The following is a 21,270-nucleotide window of genomic DNA, read 5'->3' on the forward strand; positions in this document are numbered from 1 at the left end:
GCCATACCTGAGAGAGATGACAAGGAAGCAAATGAAAAAGGGGTCTTGGGGGAAAGCTTGTTTAACTCTGGTCTTCTTTTGCACTCCTTATTTTCAATTTTGGATGGCCTTAAGGGACATCTACCAAAATAATATGATTATTATAATGATCAAAACCAACTTTAGATGTTTCATTTTTGTCTGTGGAATTGGTGTTAAAAAAAAAAAGGTTAAAGCCATACTGAACTTCTCTGTCCTGAAATTCTTCATCAGATGAAATTAATACAGACACCTGAGGGAAACTCAATGTCAACTTGGTAAAAGAAAGAAGTTAGAAACAAACAAAACAAAAGAAGAAATACAACTTAAAACAGACAGAATTTTTCTTTCTGTCATGTACTAAAGACTACAAATGAGAGGAGATGAAGTGCACCACAGTGTTCTGGGTACACTTCAAGACTGCTAGGCAGCCTGTCCCTTGTTGGACAGTGCCAACTTAAAAGAAGTGGAAAGAATTGAGAATTTGGAGTCCAAGAGAACTACCATCAATTCCAGCTTTTCCCTTTGACTTGAGTAGGTAATGTGTCTGAGCCCCAGCTTCCCTAATGTGTAAAACGAAGGACAACAATTCTCATATGTGATAAAGCCTGAAGGGGATGAATATGAATGCCAATCCTAATACATCATGGGTACTAAATACATATGGCCTTTGTTTGCATAATGTCTACCTATTTACCATCATACTAAGACCCATTAAATATTTTCTCCTCCAGTTCAATCATCCTATTTTCAAACATTTTTTACTCTTCATGTTTGGAAGCTTAATCAATATATGTTTCCCCCTCGTATATATACTACAATTTTTAATGCTAAAATGTGGTAATGGATATATGCAACTATCATCGTAAACTACATTATGATATAAGGCTAATAAAAGTATAAAAATAAACAAATTTTACAAAAACTCTTAAAAATACAATGCTTTTCATTAGATCCAGAGGACTGAGATGTGTGTGTGTGTGTGTGTGTGTGTGCGTGTATGTTTGTGTTTCCACTGAGTCACACTGACTCTTTGACACTAAAACCTCTAATACTTTTTAATACATGATCATAGCTGACATTCATTGTACTTATTATGTACCAGACCCTGTTCTATGTCTTCTATCTGAAGTGCTAATTATCAAAGCAGGCCAATGTTTAGTTCAATGATCAGTTACCATTATTATCCCTACTTTATGGATGAAAAAATTAATTTAGTTTTTTTCAATTTATTAAGCGAAAGACCTAGGATCTGAGCATATGAAACACAATATCATCTTGGTAATAATAAAATAATTAAAGTATCACATAAAATGCCTCATATTCCTTTAAAAAAAGCAATCTTGCTACTGATATGAACATTTGTAGGGGCCAATTCATAAACCCACACACCATGAATCTGAGTCCCACAGTTCACATTGCAAAGTCAAAGGCAAAAGATAAACACATCCTCTAATGACTACAGCCAAGTTTAGGTAGGGGAAGATTTTTTTTTTTTTTTTTTTGGTGGTACTGGGGGTGGAACCCAGAGGGTTTCTACCTCCAGGCTATACTTCCAGACCCTTTTTATATTTTATTTGGAAACAGGGTCTCACTAAGTTGCTAAAAGCCTCACTAAGTAGCTGAGGCTGGCTTGAAACCTGTTCAATCCTCCTGTCTCAGCCTCCCAAACGCGGGGATTACAAGTGTGCGCCACCACACCTGATTGGGAAGGAAATTTTTAACAAGTGAAGGTTAAATCAAGGTGGCTGTGTCTTTTTTTTTTTTTATCATAATCAAGAGTAAAACCCAAGTTCTACTGCAGGTTTTGACTGAGGTACCTTGGAATGGGCCAATAATTGGTAGAGAACAAATCTAAACAAGCAAGGGTTCTAAATTCTAAAACACAATTTTAACTTGAGTGGGTCCATCCTCTTCAGTTTTATCCCACTGTGGGATTTTCCATATATTCCATTCTCCATAGCATTACACTGGGAAAATGGTTGTCCTGTTTTGAAAAGTGTCTAAACTATTCATAGAATTAATATTTGTTTAGCGGTCAAGGCATCCATTACCTCATATGATTTCCTGTGACCTTGTTTCTGCCCAGCACTTTCTCTGAATATGAACTTTAATTCTGCTTTACAGAGTTATTATAAGGAATAAATGATATTTATCAAAAATGGCTTTAGCTAACTATTAATTATGATAATACTTGGTACATCAAAATCACTAAATTGATCTGCCAATATAAATGCTTTCCATGAGATGAGCATGATGGCACACACCTGTAATCCTAGTATTTGGGAAGACAAGACAGGAAGACGTCAGGTTTGAGGCCAATGTCATCAATGTGGCAAGACCTTCAGCAAGTTGGTTAGACCCTATTTCAAAATCAAAAAATAAAATAGTGTTCCTGGGTTCAATAACAACAACAACAACAACAACAACAACAACAACAACAATAATTTCCGTGGCCCATTAGCTACAATACTTCTGACTCTTGTTAACTCATAAAAGGCAGCAATGTTTATAGAATGGGGTTTTGGCTGTGGTTTTGTTTTTTTATGGTACTGGGGATGGAACCCAGGGGCATTCTACCTCCAAGCTATACCACCAGCCCCTATTTTTTATTCTTTATTTTGAAACAGGGTCTCACTGAGTTGCAAAGGGCCTCACCGAATAGCTGAGCTTGTCAGAGAACCAAGATCCTCCAGTCTCAGCCTCCCAAATGCTGGGATTACAAGCGTGCCCCACCACGCTCGGCTCAGAATGGGGTTTTAAGTAAAATAGTTTGATTCAAATCCCACTTTTATTAGTAGGCAGTATGAGTGTGGAAAAATACTTCTGCTTCCTAAACCCCAGTCCTATACCTTATAAGCCAGGGTTACTTACAGCAGGTTGGTTATAAAGACTTACTGCAATGAAGTTATGCATTACTATGCTTTCATGCTTTGAACAGGACACAGTACAGCCTATATATTAAAATCCTGATGACCTATTAATAGATTTACATCAGTTCTTATCTCTCTTATCTCTACCTGTCTTGTGAGGCCAGCTTAGGAAAATAGACTTCAGGCACAATATTTTATTCAGAAGTGAATACTGAGCTCCCTCATCTAATCTCCCTTCACCAAGAGGCATAAATACTCTGCAACGCTTTGGAGTGTACTGGTAACAACATGGCCAACTGTTCCTAGTGATGACTCAGACATTTCTCTGAAACAGAACGGGTGCGTGCAATGGGAGGCTGCAAAACTCTCAGGTCTGAGTCACTGCGAAGCCACAGCCTTCAAGCCCTGATGTTCCCAAGTGCCTTCAAAACTCCACACCCATATGTCCACCACTTTACCCAAGAACACCTCAATAGCCCTCATCTCACTGAGCCACAATTCACTAATCACTTGATATATGCATGCCTACCTACTGATCCTCTAATCAGTCCAAACCAGGGCGAGATCAAAGGTCACCTCTTTAGGAAAGCCTTTCCGATGACAAATGACTTTACCTATAAGCTATTGCAGACTCATCAAGTCTGTACTTAGGGAATTTTAGAGCATTGCTTATGCACACTTGGCAAATGTAGCCATTTTGACATAGCCAAGGGAATATTTGATTTGGTCTCTACCAAACTGCTTTGGTACCTAAATTGGCCAAGAGGGAGATTGTTATTATTACTCATGCTATATGCCCACAAAGTATAATTTGCACAAAGAGTGCTCAATACACAACATGACAAAAGCACAATGTATGTCCTACTCTTGAATGTAGGTCCAGCAATGATGCACCATCCCACATGACCTGTACAAATTGAGATCTCATCAGTGACTTTAAAGCACCTTAATTGCCTCTTTGGTGTTTTAAAATGCAATATTTTTTAAAAAGTTAGCCTCTACTTCAACTGGTAATATCACTGAACATTTATTAAATACTACAAAAGGGAAAGTGACAAGAAATATTGAAAGTCATATCTATTTTTCCCACTAAAGATTAGATGATATTCACATTTGGGTGTTTCCAGAACAGTGACTTTTAGGGCTTTAAAGGATTTTTGACTTCTTATGAATGTGAACAGCATATCACAACTTTGAATTTGCTGTCAGCACAAATTTAAAGTAACTGAACTGAGTTCATTAACCTTTTTCCATTCACAAGGTTTCTATCTTTGTCATTAATGGTGTAACTTCTAGGGCTCAGTGGTAGAGCATTTGCTTAGCATGCACAAGTTCAGAGATCAATCCTCAGCATCACACACACACAAAAAACATATCTGTCCACTGGCTATAAATTTGGGAATTAGGTACTGTAAAATGAGAAAACACCATAGGTATAACCTGGTGGTTTTTACCTGATAAGCTAAAAGCAGTTTCTGTTGAACTTTTCTGCTCTCTTTTCATCAATCCCTTACTGTCTATTCCCTGAACATGGACTTTTCCCTTTCACCAAAACCATCTCCTCATACCTGGATTAGAGGTGAAGTCTTTTGTCAGCTTCTAGACTTTAATCTCACTTGATCTGATCTATTTTAAGTGTAACTACAAAGCATTTTCTTCCTTAAATAGCACTTTCATAATGTTGCTCCTGTACTTGAAAACCTTTTGTAGCATATGAATTCTTACAACCTCACAGCTAAACTCTTGTCCTTGATCTTGTGCAGGTACCTTATTTTCCACTTGCTCCTCCAGTTAGATGAACTTATGACCCATTTTCCCAACACACATTAAAAAAGGGATTTGCTGACTCCCCACAATCAAGTGAACTGTTTATGCTTAACCCATCTGTTCAGTCATGAACACCAGTGGCCCAAACACCAAACATGCACATCTTCAGAGGAAGATTTATTTGCTACAGATTCTAGAGATTTCAGTCTATGTTATATATGCTTCCAAGCAGAAGCCAGGGCTGCAGTTCCTATGGGTGTAATAGTGGGGAACAGAGAGGAGAAGGAGGGAGCTCGAGAAGACAGGGGAGAGAGAAGAGCTGAAGCAGCTTGCTGGTAAGAACCTTATCACTAGCCATGCTCCTAAGAACTGTTGTGCAGCAATCAAGTCCCACCTCCAATGTGGCTGCTTCCAGCCTATGAAGTCTGGGGGACTTTTTAAATCCAAAGTATAACACCATGCAAGATGTTGCATGATGAGACATGACCCTTAAAGATGTCATGGGAAATCGGGGAAGTCAGAGCACCATCAAGCTATCAGAGCACAATGGCAATGCTGCAGAGGACATAAAGTGCAATGGAAATATAAAACAGGTGGCTGGTAGAAGGATTCACACAGGTCATAAGGACCTGATGCCAACGTGGCAGGGCTCCCCCATATCTATAGGAAGTTCCGAGTTATTGCTGGTTCACCTTTGACCATATCCTTCATTTACTCTTTGCTTTTGCTCAGTCCACCCACTAACATTTAACTCAAAACAGAACTTCATTCATGGTGAGTGAGTGAATTAGGAGATGACTTCAGTGGGGTTTCCCCAGAAACACATCCTGAGACAAGTATTCTAGTGAAAACAATATATGAGTGCTACAATCACAAGGAAGCTCCAGAAGGGAAACTGGGGGGGGGGGTAGTCAGCAAGTGGTAGATTCTCAAGTAAATGAACACTTTGAATAACCACAGCTTAATCCCACAGAGTCAATTTTAGAAAAACAGGGTAGAACACACACTTCAGAGTCCTGCCCTGTGAGACGTAAGGGAGTTAGAGTAAACACCAGCTTTAGTCACTTACTGACTCAAGCATGCTCCCAGGGGGTGTTATCCTTTGGCCTCTCCAGTCTTCCCTGTACTCTGGCAGAGCAGCCTCCCTGTACTCTGGTTGGAATTCCTCAGTAAAGAGGTTTAGATGCATGCAGTAAATAATCTTTCTTTGGAGCTTTGATTCTGTTGGACCAGGAGACTATGGCCAGTTCAAATAGAACACTATCTAAGAATAGGTTATAATGAGTTCCAATAGTTACTCTGTCTCTGCCTCTTTATTACATGTGTGCCATGGAGTAGGTAAATTTTCTTAGTCTAAGTTTCTTCATCCTTAAAAGAGAAGGGTTAACATCATTGGTGATTTTTTTATATTTTTTCTCTTTTACAATAGCAGAATCATTGATCTCCAAAGAACATCATCATAAACAGATTTCTAATATGTAAAACAAGTAAATGCATAATTGTTCACACTGAAGCAGTGCCAGTATGTCTAACTGAGAAATATCTTCTTGGATACCTAGAGCTTCCAGAAAGCAATAAATAGAATACCCAGTGCCACTGGAAAGTACCTAATTCCTCCTGGCATCATTGCATCTTCTTCCCCTAAATATTCTATGGTGCTTAGTAACGTGTTATGATTAGTACTCAGGCTAGTTCTTCACCATGGAAAGAAAGGCACCACTGACCAAATTTGTATGCACAGTTTTTAGTGATGACTTAATCATTTATATATAAGAATAGTGATTGGCAATCAAGTTGGGGTATAGCTTGAAGTGCTAGCATAATTTTTTTTTCTCTTTCTTTACAATTTCACAGATAGGTTCATTCTTTCTGAAGATCTTAGAAACCTCAGAATAGGATTTCTTCCCTATAACATTAAACAGAGAACTTTAATCTTTTCACTTTAGGAAAGCACTTTACAGCTTCTTTTTGGCATATCCAAGCCCCAGATATGTACTTTGGAGCCATTATAAAGTAAAATAAATGCTACTTATGCACAAGCATTATGATATGTGACAGCTGATATAATAACCTAGATGCTACCAATATATAACAGTAGGTATCAATTAAAGCACAGATATGCCAAGTGCATAAAACAATGCTGGACAAATAGGATGATTCATGCCCTGCACTGGATGGAGCTGGATAGTGCAAGGTTTTTTTATGCTACTTAGAAAGGTATGCAATTTTTATAAACTATTTATTCCAAGAATTTATTTAATAATTTTAGACCACACTTGGTCATTAGGAAAAGAAACTGTAGATAAGGGCACCATCTCAAGAACAAGTTTTGTACTAGGACAGAGATTTTATTTCTACTCAACTACTTATTATCTCTCATTCACATCTAACGCTGCAGTGACTTCAGTGACAACAACTAATCTCTGTATAAACTTTTAGTAATGGGGACTTCAAAGCTAAGTCATCTTCACAACCTTATGTTCAGTAAAAAATTAGCAGTAGGATCTACCCTTATAAACTGTCTGCTTTCAGATTTGGGGACACAATCGTTCCTAAGTTTACATCCCAATTCTACCACTTCCTAAGAGCAGGTTAATCAAACTTTCAGATAATCCATTTTTTTCCCATTTCTTATAGGTAAAGATAGTGCCTTCCTAAAAACCAGGTTATGAACATTTAAAGGAAGTGTCTGAAATGTTACAGGTTGTTATAAATATTAAATGGATGATCATTTCTTCTTGATGCTTCTAGTTCTTAGTTTTGCTCACTGAGGATATATATATATATATATATATATATATATATGCAAAATATATATATATGCAAAATATATATATATGCAAAATATATATATATGCAAAATATATATATGCAAAATAATGGCTTCAAATACCTGTATTTTCTAGTCCCTAGAACTACAATGTGTTAGATTACATGACCAAAAGGCAATTATGATTGCAGGTGAATTTAAGGTTGCTAATCATTTGATCTTAAAAATATAGAGAGGTTGTTGTCCTGAATTATTCGAGTGAGCACAGTCAGTCCATTCAATTAGATAATGATAAAAGAATTTTCTGTTAGGGAAATGTTACATGAAAAGGACTTGATCCACATTTGCTTGTGTTAAAGATGAAAGGAGGAAGGGACTGCACAAGCCAAGAAATAGGAGCAGCCTTCAGGAGCTCCAAAAGACAAGAGAATAAATTCCCCCTCAGGGACCACTGAGGATGGAAGGATACTTCCCTATTGATACCGAATGTTTACTAGTAAGAACCATGTTGGAATTTTGGCCTATTTGGTGTAAGATACTATATTGGCATTTTTCAACCCATAAAATTCATGGTGATTTGTTATAGTAGCAATGAAAACTAATACATACATCCTGACTTCTGGGTAAACTTCCTCTATTTCTCTGTGTGTGGTTAACTTGACCCAGTTTTCAGTGGCTTTACTAGCCCAGATACTGAATAGCTGGGAAGAAGAGATTTGACCCTAACATTGACTTCCAAGAGAGTACTCTTATCAGATCAGGACACTGTACCTACTCCAGCAGTGATTATATATACTTAGAACAGCATGGAACTCTCACCTCCCTCTTTTCAGACTCAGAATTAAGGCCTATTTTCACTTTAGGTTTAAAAAATAGATACAGCACACTTATAGATTCATGGCAAAGTGCTAGCCAATGAAAATATCTAAATTATCTTCATATAAATTAAGGTGCTTCTTCATTTTGAATGTACAATGCTTATAATTTTTATGACACTGATGGGATGATGAGAAATACAATGATATCCACTCTATACCTAGGCATTTAAATTGAGCTGCCTTTGCTACTTATTACAAACAAGCAATGTTTTACCCAGGTACTCTCCTACTTGTTTGCTCATCAGTTTTCTAGTCAAATGTGTGAATACAAGCATTCTTGACAGCATGTCACAGAAAGTTTTTGTCTTATAAGACATAAGAACCTATAACTCTGGTATAAAAAACACAGACTGCTCAGGTTGGGAATGTAGCTCAATGGTAAAGCACATTCTTGCATGGGCAAGGTCTTGCATCTAATTCCCAGAACACACACACACACACACACACACACACACACACACACACACACATATACACACACACATACACACACACACATATATATACATACACACACACACATATATATATATACATACACACACACACAAACACACACACACACACATATATATACACACACATGCAGTTTTTTCTGCTCAATGATCAGGCCCTAACTCTCCCTGGGTTTGAAGTCTATAACTGTTCATGAGGGATGTATAAAAAAATGGAGTGGGAAAAATAACTGAAACTTTGGGAACACCTAATAATGTGTTAGATTTCATTTTGTATAACATTTTTATTCTTGTAAGATTTTCTAGGTCCTTGCCAATTCTCCCCATCAAAAGATGGATTCTTTCTCTCCTGCTTTTTCTTGAATGGAAATTTTATTTTGTTTGGTTTGGTTTGGTTTGGTGGTACTGGGATTCCTGGAAACCCTTCTACCTTCGGGCTACACTCCCAGATCTATTTTATATTTTTATTTGGAAACAGGGTCTCTTAAGCCAGCAAGGCTGGCTTCGAACCTGCATGATCCTCCTGTCTGCCTCCCAAGCACAGGGATTACAAGCGTGCGCCACCACAGTCTGCTTGAATGGGAAGTTGTGATTACCTAAAGCTGGATAACTTCCAAAACAAGGTCATATCTTGAGATGTGTATGGATCTTTGACTCCCTGAGCTACCAACCAGGATGTCTGGATAGCCTGAAGGCAGTGTTGGAAAATTTAACCATGCCATTGCCTGCTGTAATGTGGAAAAGAGGAAATGTACCTGCTGTACTAGATGATCTGAGTAGATTCCCTGAAAGAGCAAATAGAAAATTGAAACTATCTGCCTTCTTCTAATTATCCACAGTAAAGTGCAAGAGGAGGGAGACAACCAAAGGAAAAAAAATGTTAAATATAAAGAAGGCAATATTTGTTAGGCAAATAAAATACTTTTACTCTGAGTCTCCCTGGAGGAAGCATATTCTAAAATCAAGAAGTGATATCAAGAAAAAGAAAAGGTCTAGCCTAAAATAAAAATTTATGGCACGAAGACAAAGCCAAGAGTGTAACAATATTAAGTTTTGTTAAGAAAATTTAAACTGCTACCTCAAAGAGACAGAACACTTTCTAGAAATGTCTAGCTATGCCTCATAGGTCCTTCCTTTTACACATAAAATTTGTATTTATTTATCTACTTACTTACTTATATTATTTACTTTATTTTTGCAGAACTGTGGATTGAATCCAGGGCATTCTACTTCTGAGCTACATTTTCAGTTCTATTTTTTATTATTTATTTTAAAACAGGGTCTCACTAAATAACTGAGGCTGGCCATGAGCCTACGATCCACTTGTCTTTGCCTCCAAAGTACTGGGATTACAAGTATGTGCCACCATGTCCACCTATTTTATTTTATTTTATTTTATTTTATTTTATTTTATTTTATTTTGGTACTAGGGATTGATCGAACCCAGAGGCATTCTATCTGTCTCTGAGCTTTACCCCAAACCAATTTTATATTTATTTTTTTATTTTTATTTTTTGTATGTATGTGTTACCAAGGATTGAACTGAGGGGAATTCTACCTCCAAGCTACATGTTCAGTCCTATTTTTATGTTTTATTTTGAAACAGGGCCTCACAAGGTTGCTGAGGCTGGCAGTAAACCCGGGATCCTGTCTCAGCCTCTATAGTCATCATGCCTGTTTTGTTTTGTTTTTCAAACAGGTTCTCCCTAAACTGCTGAGACTGGCCTCAAACCAGTAATACTTCTGTCTTATCCTCTCAAGCCTCATCTATGCTGAATTTGACTTATATGCTGAAATTCTGATTCTTGAACATAAATGTCATAAAGAAAAGAGATGTTGGGAAGGTGGTCTTAGGGGACTAGGAGACGAAAGGAGACTATTTCACTTAGAGAAGAGACGTGTCTCCTTGAGACCAGAGGGCAGACTATAGTAAATTTTATTTTCTCAAAGTAGCCACAAAAATATTTCTGGTTGTATATGATCTTGTCTTACTCCTAGTAAACACAGAACCTATTTCTTTTGAACCTGTTGAATAAAATGGTTCAGAGGTGACGATGCATAACTTTTGAGATTTAGTTTTCTCTCCCACTCCTCCCCTAAAAAAATGCTTTTGAAGCTTTAAGCCACCATGTCAGTAGTATGGCTGTCTTTAAACTGATGCACTAACAAGTGAAAAGACTACAAGCACAGAGAGATGCTCCAGCTTTGGCAACGCCCATCTATTCACATGTCCTCCTCTTCCCAGGAGCCAGACTGAGTGAATAAGCCTTCAGACTCCAGCCTGATTGCAAATTCATGGAAGAGATTAAATAAAAATCACCACACTGAGCGAGTCAGCCTCCAGAAACATGGAGGATAAAAATAAAATGATTGTTATTATTTTAAGGCAACGGGTTTGGAGGTGGTTTGTGACACAGCAATGGATCACCACAACACAAATTGTTCAAAATCTGGAGGCAGTGGGGAAGATCTAGTTAGGCAGAACTAAGATGGTCCATCATGGGTTGAGCCAAAGAAAAAGGTTCAAGAAAGAGGAAGTGTTCAGACTCTGAATAATAAAAGGCTCAAAAAGGGAAAGAGAATAAGAACTGGAGAAGAGTCTCTAGAATGAAATACATTTGCCACCTCTTACTAAAATGTAAAACTGACTAGCCTTCCTATTAGGTAGTTAGATTAGAGATAAGCAGGGCAGAGAAAGAAATGGGATGGGAGTTCCAGCCAGACTTTATAAGAAGAGATAGGGAGGTGCAGCTGCTCTCTTAGAGACACCACCATCCCCCAGAGTGTCACATAGACTCAAAGAGGTACTGAGCTGTTGATCAAAAACAGATAGTGACCTCCAGAATGCATCTGAATTAGGGGGAAAGATTTCCAGGCTGAATAAAATTCCCCATGTGAGAGAGTCCAGGCCCTTTTCTACTCCCTGAAAATGACCACTTGAGACCCTCTCTGTGGAGTGCCACTTCCTTGTCCCATTCCATTTCTCTCCCCAAAGAAGCAGCCTGTTCTAGACTCTCTGGAACATAACCTGACCTTTTCCTAAAACAACTTTACTCTTGCTCTGAAATATAACCCACTAAACCACAGCCTTTTTTATTATTATTACTGGGCTCCCTCTTCACTAAATAAGTCTCTTCTATTCCCCTATTTGTGCTTTCTGTTTGAAATCATGTCTCTCAGGAAGCAAGGATTGAGGGATTGTCCTATAATGCTATTTCTAGGAGATTACTGCCCTGTAACATTCCTAACATTAAAAACAGTAGCAAACACAGGAAAGCATCCACATATGTTCCCTCAATGAGGCTCTTTTATTGTCCCATTCATCAAATCCTGCTCAAACCTTATCTAAAAGTCTGGGATGAAAAGGAAGGCAGTACTCACAATTCATTAGCTGAGAGCAAGACAGGGCACCTTAACATACATTATTTGACTAATAATAACAACTCCGTTAGGTGAGTGTTAGTCTCATGTTACTGATGATTAACATAAATTTTAGGAAATTACATAATTTGAAAATCTACATGTAGCCAGTGAATGGCAGATTTATTCCTTTAACATAGCCCTGTGTTATATCAATAACCAGAATGAAGATATTCATAGTTTATTCCTTATCAAATTTAGCCCAATGGAGACTATACTAGGTTCGGATGATTTAAGTGCTGGTCTTCTCTGAACTCTTTCCATGTCCCATATGGCATCCTCCAAATGGTTGAAGCTGGAGAAAGTGATATGTGGGGAGAAAGTGTTATGTGGCAATTAATTTTTTTTTCCCTTCCCAATAATGCAAGTTCATATACTGCATTCCCATAATTCCCTTGGACTCCAAGAGCACTATCTCCTGAGGGTACAAATTAAGCCCCCTCTATAACAGCATGGGAAGTTAAGCTCAAAATGTTCTAAATATGAACTACAGAGAAGTATGTTTAATACAGGAATCAAGTTCCAGATTGTGTCCTGTTTACAAAGGCACATATTGTGCTAATAGTAAAATCAAGTAAGTTCTACTTTCATAATGGTGGTCTAAAAATGAATGCCACCCACCTACACCCACACTCTACCCTCACTTATGCTCCAGAAGAGTGATTAAATCTTAAATCACCTTCATCTGAATTACACAAAAGAGAATTTTATGCACATATTTATGTGGTTTGTTTACCATTTTCTTCAAAGTGCTTACCAATTGAAATGAAATAACTAGCTCACCCACATATGCATTCTGGGTTCCTATGTTTTAACTCATAAGGTAAATGTGCTTTCAAAGGGATCTTGGAGGGAAAAAAATATCACTTATATACAACAGGTATCATTCATTACAAGGAGCCGGGGATTCAAATGATACTCTAGAGAATTCTAGGTTCCATAAAATACTAATAGCTACTCAGTAAGAATAAAGTATTGTGGTTGAATAATTTGGAAACACAGCAGCTCTTTTTACTCTCTTGGAACTCTACATGGCATATTAGCATTTTAAAGGTAGAGAAAATCCTGCAAGGTACAAATCTGTTTAGCTGTACTTAAACAGGATTTCCCAAATCTATGCAACTATAGGCTGTTATTTTCATACAATGCCTATTACCTCTTTGTAGAATATAATTCTTCAAGCCACACATTAGGGCAAATAGTGTTCTCATCCTTTTGTATGAAATTGGATTAGGTCAATTGATAGGACAGTGGAAATCAGATAGGATAGAAGACCTGAAAGAAATATGTACAAAGGGGATATAAGGAAGAACAAGGAAAATGTAATCTTAACTTCAAAGCCTGAGGCAAAATTTCCTAATACCCTTACACTGGAAGCTAGGCCTATTGCCCTCCCCACATCCAGGCCTATTAGTGCCAAATTCTGGAAAATTTACAAGTCTTTATTCATTAGCCTGAGTACTGTTGACTATCCTCAAAGGGTATTTATCATTCAGGGAACAGAAGGTAGATAGCCCAGGCCAAACACCATACTGGAAATTATTTAACTGCAAAATACTTTAAATAGTTACTTATCCGAACTAGAAAGAGTTAAGCAGTAGAGAAATCTGTTGACAGAAAACAGAGGTCATACAAGAGTATCTCATGGGGCACTTTTATAGTTCTATATAGAATGGCCCCCTGAAGAGCTTATAAAATTAGTGTTTGGAGTTGATGTAACTGAATCATGAAGGTCATAATCCCAACAGTGGATTTATCCTAGGGATGGTAGCCTAAGCTAGTAGAGTGTGCATGAAGAAGATGGGTCACCAGGAGTTCAACCTTAGGGATTATATATGGTTCCTCCTCCCCCTTATCTCTTTCTCTTGCCTACAGGATTGGAGGAGTACACCCCATTTGCTTTTCCTCTCTCCCCTTATCACCATGCACTGAGTGATGCATGGGGGCCTCACATGGACTGAAGCCAAAACTATAAGAAATTGCCGGGTGTGGTAGCGCATGCTAGTAATCCCAGCGCTGGGGAGGCCAAGACAGGAGGAGCGCACAGGTTCAAAGCCAGCCTCAGCTACTTAGTGAGGCTCTCAGCAACTTAGTGAGACCCTGTTCCCAAATAAAATATAAAATAGGTCTGGGAGTATAGCCTGAAGGTAGAAAGCCTCTAGGTTCCACCCTCAGTACCACACACACACACATACAAAAAAAAAAAAAAAACCTATAAGAAATTAAACCTTTTTTCCTCTAAGTTACATTAGCCAAGCTTTAGATTATAGCTGCAAAAATGCTGATGAAAACAGAATTTGTACCAGGAAACTGAGGTTGCTGCTATATCTAAGTCTAGCCATGTGAATTGTGACTTTTGGAATGTTTTGTGAGAGAAAATTGGAAGAGTCAGAATGTGAATAGAAAAGTGGTTTGTAGAGACTATTCTCGGGAAATTTTGAAGGGCAAAGTAGACTCCATAAGAAAATGGCATAAAGGCCATCTGGAAAACATTAATCTACATTTTTATCATGTTCTGAAACTTTGTATGAGGTTGAACTTAAAGACAATGGGCTGATTAAACTGGTGGAGGAGATCCCAAAAAAGCAAAATGTCCAAAATGAATTATTGATATTGATGTCCATGTTTAGCAAATTGTACACCAAATTTCAGGAGCATACAACAAAGCAGAGGCCTTGTAGATTTTCAGTTTGGCTGGAATGGCAAGTGGAAAGCTGGTTCCAGAAAGAAGATGGAAGGAGATATGATGGCTTAAGGGGGTCAAATTATCTGATTGTGAACAAAGAAACAAGTGTGGCCTTGCTATGGTCCCTGATGGTCTAGCCTTGTGGTTTATCTATGGCTCCTCCCACCCCTGCTCCCCCTCTTGCCTCCAGCCTACATGACGTAAGGAATACAGCTCATGTGCTCTCTCTCTCTCTCTGTGTCGCCACCATACCCCGAGAGCTATGATCCCTAAAACTCACATGGACTGAAACTGAAACTGAAGAAGATAAATCATCTTTCCTCTAAGTAATATGGTCAATCTTTAGATTATAGGTGTAAGAATCCTGACCAGATTGGGCACTGTTAGCCATCCCAACTTTGAATAATTTAAATTAAAAATACCTATTGATAAGATAATGAGGCCCATCAAGACTTCCAAAGAAGATGACCAAAATACCTTAAATCAACTTTGCATTACAAGAATGATGTCACCTTATATATCTCCTACTACTACCCCTAACAACAGTCTCCTATAAAAGAGCCAATGTATGAAGAGCAAACATTTAACAAAGGGGAAGCTCTGCTAACCCAAAGAAGAACTTAACTCTCAAAGCATACCTGGACATACTCTGCAATACTCAAGCATAACCCTGAAGCACACTCAGGCATGGAGAGATACACCCACTCATAGTGGGCAACACACAAGTGTCAGGCAAGGTGCAATGCTAGGGCATGATAGGCAGTGAACAGGTACAATGCCTGCCACACAGATCTAACCAGGCTCTGCCTTGACAACCAATGCAAACACCACCTAGCAACATGAAGACTGTCACCATTGGCCCCTGAGACCAAAGCCCCACAGCTTCACTGGCGTGGAGTCTTTTTGCCTTTATAACCACCAATAATGAGGTTAAAGCTGTGTTGGTAGACAGTTTTGCCAACAGTATCTGTGGGGCAGTTTCTCACTTTTGGTTCTGGTTGAGAACACCTGCCAATTTTCTTGGTGTGGTAAGCTGTCAAAGGTTAAGTTCAACCTGAAGGCCCAGACCAAAGTCACACCCAAGATCTCCCCTACCCCACAGACAGCCAAATGAGCCCTATAGCAAATAAACTGCCCAACCTGACCTTCTGGGTGTGTCAACTCCTATTCTCCTCTCTCTGCCCTAAAAATTATTTAAAGTTGTGAAATGTTATAATTGTGTAAAATTTTAAGGAATAAAGAACCCATCTTGGCCACAACTGTAATAAGTGTTCTTGAATAGGCTGGGCGTGGTAAGTGCACACTTTGTAATCCCAGAATTTGGGAGGTAGAAACCAGAAGATCATGGTTCACGGAAAGCCTCAGCTCTTAGGCCCTTCGCAACTCAGTGAGAGTCCATTTCAAAATAATAAAAATAACAACTAGGGCTAGGGGTGAGTGCAGAAGTAGAATGCCCTGGATTCCATCCACAGTACTACCAAAAAATATTCTTGAACAGACTGAAAACATGCTTTGGTTGTTTCCATGATCTAAGTGTGCTCAGAATATCCAGGGACTCTCAAAAGCATCTTTCAATCTGTAGATGGCCTGAATTCTCCCTTGAATATGTATTTCTGGCTTTTCTAAACAAATCTCTACACCCTAACTGATTCCTGCTGAAATTCTTTTTTGTCATATAAGACAAGGACCCCACCAGCCCTCCCACTAGAAACTTCTCCAGACCCTTCATTGAATCATCTCTTCTCCCATGACAGAAAGATAACATTTTTATCCTTTCCAACTTAGTTAGATATGGAGTAGATATTGAGGTATTTAAGGAACAGCAGAGATAGAGAAAATGCTAAAAAGATACAGAAGACATTAAGAAGGCAGTATACAGAATTGGAGAGATACTCAATTACTGAACACAAGAGACCAGTTGATATGGTAAAAGATTATGGATTTCAGATTCAAAACTGACTTAAATTCTACTTCTACTGCTGATTAGCAAAAGAAGTGCTTTTTAAACTGACTTTACGTAAGTCATTTAATCTCCTCAGCCTTAATGTTCTTGTGTATAAACTACAGATAAAAGCATATATTTTGTAGGAGTAAAATTAAATCTAGTGTATAAATGCCTTCCTCATGCATTAGTTTGGTAGTACCCAGAAGTGGTATTGCTGTATCAAATGGTAAATTCACTCCCATTCTTCTGAGGATCCTCCATACTGTTTTCCAAAGTGGTTGAATTTGCAATCTCACCAACAATGTTTTAGACTTCCCACTTCTCCACATCCTCGCCAGTATTTGTTGGTGGTGGTATTTTGAATGCTTGACATTTTAGTTAGAGATAGGTGAAATCCCAGGGTAGTTTTTATTTGCAACTCTCGGTTAATAATGTTGGGTATTTTTTCATGCATTTATTGGCCATTTGAATTTCTTCCTTTGTGAATTTCTTTCTTTGTCTATTTAATTCACTTGCCCATTTTTATTGGGCTATTTGTTTTCTTAGTGCTGAGTTGTTTGAGTTCTCTCTATATTCTAGATATCAGTCCTCTAGTGAAGGAATAGTTGGCAAAAAATTTTTTCTATTCAGTTGTCAAAAGTCTTCTCTCAATTTTGGTTGAGGTTCTTGACAGTTTCCTTTGCTGTACAGAAGCTCTTCAGTTTCATGCAATCCCACATACTGATTCTCCTTTTAGCTTCTTACGCCTTTGGGGTCTTGTTGAGAAAGTTTTTTATCTATCCCTATGTATTACAGTGTTGGACCTATGACCTCTTCAAGGAGTCTCAGGGTCTCTGGTCTAATTTCCAAGTCTTTGATCCATCTTGAATTGACTCTTGTGCAGGTTAAGAAAGTGGGATTTATTTCCATTTTTCTGCATATGGTTAACCAGTTTTGTCAACACTATTTGTAAACAGGCTATCTTTTGTCCAGTGTATGTTTTTGGCCCCTTTGTCAAATATCAATTGGCTGTAAGTGTGTGGATTTGTTTCTGAGTCTTCTATTCTGCTCCATTGGTCTATGTATCTGTTTATGTGCCAGTACCATTCTGTTTTTATTACAATGGCTTTGTAGTATAGTTTAAAGTCATGTATTGTGATTCCTCCTTCATGGTTTCTGTTACTGAAAATTACATAGCTGCACAATTCACCATTGTCAAACTATGGAACCAGCCAAGATCTCCATCAACAGATGAATAGATTACAAAGCTGTGGGTATATGCACAGTGGAATTTTACTCAGCCATAAAGAAAAACACAATTATATCATTTACAGGAAAATGGATGGAACTGGAAAACATTATACTAAGTGAAGTTAGTCACACACAAAAAAATAAGAAATTGGATGCTTTCCCTAATATGCAAAAGCTAGAGAGAAATGGGTAGCAGAAGTAACTCTGAATGAAAAAGGAGATTCTATAGATGAGCAAATAAGATGACCTAACAGAGGGGATGAGAGGGGGGAAAGAGGGAAACTTTCTAAAGCACATGATTTACTTAAACATATCAAAATCAATCACTATGCCAAGCATGAGGAGGGAGGGGGAGGGAATAGGGCAAAAATTGGGTAAGGGCAAATTGGGTGATGTGTACATGTATGTCTCCACCATCTTTTATCCCATTAAGATGTATGACTACATTTCAACAATAAAAAAATAGAAAAATAAAATGCCTTCCTTATTGTAGGCATGAAATAACTAATATTTTATTTCTCTGCTTATGTTATTTTAATTTCTCATCCAAGCAATTTTATACTGCCTCATAAAATTATGTTTCCATATGAACTAAACAAAAACATACAAGTTCATGTTATAGGTACTCTACCTTGGGTTTATATAGCTTCATAAATACTTTAAGGACCACAGAAGAAGAAAAAAGATTGATAACTTCTCTGATCTATGTTTTAATCATTCTAAGCCATCTCATTGAAAGAATCTGAAAAAGAACCATCCTACTTTCAGATCATCTCTTCTTATTCTTCTGAAACTCAAAATTTTCCTTCTTAATTACCAACCTCAAACGCAATATAAAATCCCACATATGGAATTATGTCTCTGTGAATATGTTTTCTTACTAAAATTTATTTATAGGCTCTAAAATCCAGATCAAGTAATATTCTGTGTAATCTTCCTTCTTTATAATATCCACAGCACCCAGCATAGACCTGGGTTCCCAGTGAATTTTTAGTGATTGTTTTAAGCCATTACTACTGTACTAAATTGTGTCCTAAAACTCATATATTGAAGCCCTAACCCCAACATTGTGGCATTTGGAAATTAGATCTTTGGAAGATAATTGGGTTTAGATGAGATCATGAGAGCAAGGCCCTCATGATGGGATTAGTGACCTTATAAGAAGAGGCACAGGAGAGGCGGTTCTCTCCACCATGTAATGATACAGTTAGAAGGCAGCTATCTCCAAGCCAGGAAGAAAGCCCAAATCAGAAAATGATTATTCTGATACCCTAACATTCAACTTCCAGCCTCCAGAACCATAAGAAAATAAATTTTTGCTGGGCATGGTGCCACACACTTGTACTCTCAGTACTTGGGAGGCTAAGGCAGGACGATTGCAGGTTGAAGGCCAGCTTCAGTTATTTAGTGAAACCCTTTGCAACTTAGTGAGCTTGTGTTTCAAAGTAAAGAATAAAAAAATAGGGCCAGGGTATAGCTCAGAGGTAGAATGCCCCTGGATTCAATTCCCAGTGCCAAACAAAAAAAAAATGTTAAAGAAAATAAATTTCTATTATTTAAGCCACCCAGCCTATGGTATTTTGTGATGGCAGCCTATGATGACTAAGACAGGAAGTTTAAATTTGGAATACTAAAAGCTAAAGTCATTCAGCCATCCCTCTCTGGCATTTTATTTCCCACCTCTGCACACATGTGCATTCATGTTTGTTACAGTCTTTTTATAACTGGTGGTATAAGGATCAATCACAATCATTCTTTCCTAGGTGATCTCTTGAAATTTTTATTCAAATATCACAAAAAATATAAACCCCTGACATCTCATATTTCAAACAGCTAACTTAAGCAGCTTGATTAAGTTATGGCTCCATGTACAAAGATTACCAGATTATTAATTAAAAGAAGTACATTTATTTGAGCACTTAGAATTATCAACCATTTTTCATGCTTATGTATTGGCTAATGGAGTGGATTTGACCCACATATAGAAGAAAGATAATGGCAATAGTGCTAAGTATCTGCCAAAACTCTTAACATACTTGGTATGTAATGTAGTTTACAAAAGCAATGGATAAAATTTGGACAAAATAAGATCACATTCTAAAACCAATCATAATTCATAATTTGAATTATAAAAAACATAATTATGAAAAACATGATTCAATAAATGGGGATAAATAATGCGACAACAGTGGTATATAGACATATTCACATAGGAGCCTTCAACTTAAGTCATGAAATAAACAAGTAGTATCCATATTTCAGGGCATCAAAGAGAGATATATAACAAATTTTATCTAGATTGTTTTGTTCTAGAACAACTCTGGTCAATTTAAAAGCAAAACTTGAAGAGATACTAAAGAAATTAATATATTCCACCCACCTTGCGGCAACCCATCAACTATCAAAATGAGGAAAAGTTTTAGCTATTACATTATGATGAACAATGCATATCAAACAGAAAAGGAGCACACGATATATATGCCAGGATAACAACATGAATACTTGTATTATACAATTACAATCTGGATATAACAACAAAGGGTCTAAAAGCAGTTTCTGATTTACTGACTCCATCCACATAAGTATTGGTGCACAAATCCTTCCAGGAATAGGATTTCCCCAAAATCATTTTCCAGGATGACCTACTAAAATGAAGTTGCTTCTCTTTCCATCCCACCTTCAGAAGTGTGGGCTGCCTCTGTGTCTTCTCCCGTGGCACAGTCCCTTCATTAGGACTTTGAGGCTTGAATTCCTCACAATGTCTCACTTTTCTTTTTGTCCCCACTACTAACCCCCAGGGCTTCTCCTGTTGATGATGCTAAAGTCATATATCCCCACGGCAACAAGTCCTTCTTTTAGTGACAAGGGGTCTTTTTCAGCATTTTTGGAATTCATACCAAATCCCAAACAATAAAGTCATTTTTTAAGCTCTTTAAATGTCCTTGTTGTTGCAATTAGCTAATTGTCCTGTGCTTGTCATTTCTCACAGTTACATGTTCCTTTTAGGGAAACAGGTATGTTTCCAGATAAGTTAGATCAAAGGCAAAATGAGAAAGACCTTATGTCAAGAACCACTCAAAATCACCTTCCTCCAACCTCAGTACTCAACCAGTGTCCTAACTCCTGCTCATAGTAGACTCTGTTCTTTCAAAGTGTGTTTCCTTTCTATCTGTTATATTATGTAAACATGGCAATATTTGCCCTCGATATTTACGTCTCTGCACTGAG

Source organism: Muscardinus avellanarius, assembly GCF_963383645.1.
Source record: "Muscardinus avellanarius genome assembly, chromosome: 1".
NCBI lineage: Eukaryota > Metazoa > Chordata > Mammalia > Rodentia > Gliridae > Muscardinus > Muscardinus avellanarius.